Genomic DNA, 3,652 nt, shown 5'->3' with positions numbered 1-3,652 from the left:
GTCTGACTTGACCCAAGCATTGATTGTTCATGTCTGACTTGACCCAAGCATTGATTGTTCATGTCTGACTTGACCCAAACATTGTTTGTTCATGTCTGACTTGACCCAAGCATTGATTGTTCATGTCTGACTTGACCCAAACATTGTTTGTTCATGCCTGAGTGATTCAACACGCTGATGTGTTCGTGCCTGAATGATTCAACACGCTGATGTGTTCGTTTGATGGAAGGAAAAAGCTGATGGCGAGTGAATGCGAGAACGAAAGAGTCTAAAGCCCCGGTTACACGCAACGATAAATTGTTCCAAAAATCTAAACGATCTATCGATCAGGAGACAAATCGTCAGGTGTAACCACAAAATTGTACAAAGTTTGGACGATTGGACGGTGGCATGGAGACTGTCGAGAAATCAAGCGCTGCTTGCTATTTTCCGTGCGATCACGGTCAGATTTGGGGGAGGCCCGCTGTGACGTAGAATCACTTTAAACTTAAGGCTCAAAATTTTAAAAATAATAATTACCACAGGTGACGACTGATTTCATATTCGGAATCAGCGTCTCAAAATAAGCAAAGCTGCTCTCGGGGAACCTGATTTAATGCTTTATTATGTAAATTTTAGCTATTTTATCATTTAGTTGATCGTTAATGGTGAAGTTGTGTATCAAGGTCACCCTGTGTGTTGCACATCTGCAGTCAAGTCAATGACTAGGAATCTCCCTGATCGAAAGAAAACTGGACGATAGATTGGAACGTCTAAACAGACTACACAGCTCGATAAAACGGACAGTTCTCGCATACGACGAATCTGACACAATTTATCGTTTCGTGTAACCCGGCCATAAAAGTTTGTGAAATGAGGCACGGATCAGTTGATTGATTGATTGATTGAGTAGGTGTTTTACGGCACTACCGATTCAATTTGGGTCATGTAAGTGCCACAAACAGATCTGTGGGTAAGAGTAAAGTATATTTCCCTCACCCCCTCTCTCTCTTCCCCCCTCTCTCTCTTCCCCCTTCTCTCCCCTTCCTCTTCCCCTCTCTCTCTCTCCCCTTCCTCTTCCCCTCTCTCTCTCCCTCTCTACTCTTCATCCGCCATCTCCCCCCTTCCCCCTTCGTCGTTTAGCGCTACGACGATCACAGCGTGCTAACAAACATCTATACTGTAATAGTGTAGCAGCAGTTAGGAGATCTGCTGTCTCATGCAGGAGACCCGAGTTCCAATCCTGAGAAGGGAGAACATTTGTATCCAGTATGGCGGTCTTTCTGCTGGGATGGTGTATCCCTTTCTGCTGGGATGGTGTATCCCTTTCTGCTGGGATGGTGTATCCCTTTCAGCTAAGGTTGGCCTTGACGGGCAGGGTTGGAAACCGATCTCCTACATGGTCCAAATCGTGTTGATGGGGACGTAAAAACACTTACAAGTGCTGTAAAATTCTTACTGAAACGGAATTGAAACATCTCTACCCATGTGATTCTGCCTTGTCTGAAGTGAGTGTTCAATGTGGAGGTCCCACCTCGTTGATAACCTCACAGAGTTGAACAGGGGGTGTTGCACGTATGATTATACATCTGAACAATTTCACGAAATCTATCATGTAGGAAAAAGAGTTGTTCTCCGGGCATTGGGTGCGATGGAAATATATGTTGCTAACAAGACTTAGTGTGCGTTAACGGTTTCTTTTTGTCTGCCTATTTATGTGTGTGTGTCATGTGTGTCGGTATATTATGTTGGACTTTTTAAAAGTGTAGAAGAACGAGGACGTAGTTACGTACTTGCGTGAGCATGTGCGTGTGTGCGTGTGTGTGTGTGTGTGTGTGTGCGTGTGTGTGTGTGTGTGTGTGCGTGTTAGTGAGTATGTGTTCGAGGGTGTGTATGTGTGTGTCTATGTGTATGCGTAGTGTGCGTATTTATAAATATAATATTTGTATGTGTGTATAATTTGCGTTTATACATAATGTTTGAGTATTTATGTTTGTATGTGGGTCAATATGTGGTGGTAAATGTAGTGGTGGTGCTGGTGGTCCTGGTGTATGTGTGTTTATGTTTGTTTGTGTATATGTATGCATGTCGGTATGTTTGTGTGTATGTGTGTGTGCATGTGTGTGTCAACAAGTGTGGTCATGATATCACGTCCACTTATTCTTAATGATCAACCTTCCTGCCTTTGTGTGTACATACAGACTAGATTCTGATTCTGCTTTCTTCTGTCTAATACCTCATGATGACCAATGCCCGGCTGACGTCAGTAGAACGGTAGACAAGGTATCAGCAAAACGTTTTCTCAGAGGACGAGAGTTATCCGAAAAGTAAGGTACAGATCGCCATTCCTAAACAGTGACAGCAGCAGCAACAACAACAGCATCATCAACAACAAATAATGTTACGGAAAAAAACAACTCTGTAGATCTGTGTCATATTCAAATAAAGAGTGTAGTATAGCTCTTTTCGTTTATGCAGACGGTCAATTCAGCTTAAGGTTGTCTCAAGGTTGTCTTCATGCAGCTTCTTTCATGGCTAATTCTTTCTATGTTTGAAGCGCAGATTCTGTCTCAGAGCTTGCATGTCAGTGTCGTAGATCGAAGCTCTGTATTTCCGCTGTTTTCCTTTCGTCGTTGGCGCTTCTCAGCCTGGTTGTTTCTAAGGCTGCTCTCTATAATTAATTATAGTTCTTTACAAATCCAAATCTCTTTTCAAATCAAGATTATAACATTGTTTATTCGATGGTCACGATCAGCTTACTTTCTGGACAACTCTCGTCAAACTGGAAAGTGGAGAAGGAAGAAAAAACCCAGATGGAATAATTGGTCGCTTTTTTTAAGGACAAGCGGGCTAAACCAGATTTTGGGGGTTTCCAGAAATCTTGACCTACACCAAAAGTAGGCATTGCCCTACGTATAGGAGAAATTTGGTTTCATTGGTGTGTATTTTTGTTTGGTTATAGAGAAGACACTCCTTGTCTTTTAAAGAAACTGAACAAGGGTCCAGAAACGTTATCTTCTTTAGTTTAGTTTTCGTAGAGGTTTTACGGCGCTCGCAACTGCATAAGGTCATATGAGCGTCAAGGGTTGGATGTCAACAGAGAAGTTCTTACAGGAAATCAGACTTACTCTGCTCACCTCTCTAGCTTCAACAGCACAAAGTCTGCTTCGACTATCAAGGCACCCCGGAAATAGCAAGTCACAAGAGTGTGGCAAACATACTTTATCTTCGATTTTCTCCCAACAGCATTTGTCGGCATAGCCCCCTTGTGCTTAAAATCGACCAAATAACGTCTCCGGCTAGCTGTGTCTCACACCCAGTGCCTGTTGGCGGAGCGGGTCTCTCATACCGGGTGCACATTGGGGATGGGATCGGGTCGGGTCTGGTCGGGTCGGGGGAGATCGCCAAACTCGTCACCTGAAAATTAAACGCGTTTCTTTTTGAGGCGACGAGTCGGGCGCTATCGGCTTATGCCACGATAGCCGCTTTGCGCCCTCAATCTGGCTAGCAGACCGACCTGATCAGACCCGATTCCCCCCCTCAATGGGCACCTCGTGCAATATAGCCGCCCGACTCGCGGCCTTGAAAGCAACAGTGTTGAATCGTTTTGAGGCCGCGAGTCGGGCGATCGGTTTGTGCCGCGATGGTCACTTTACGCCCTCACATGGCTAGC

This window comes from Aplysia californica, unplaced genomic scaffold, assembly GCF_000002075.1.
Source record: "Aplysia californica isolate F4 #8 unplaced genomic scaffold, AplCal3.0 scaffold01063, whole genome shotgun sequence".
Classification (NCBI taxonomy): Eukaryota; Metazoa; Mollusca; class Gastropoda; order Aplysiida; family Aplysiidae; genus Aplysia; species Aplysia californica.
Note: the sequence above shows the minus strand (reverse complement) of the source record.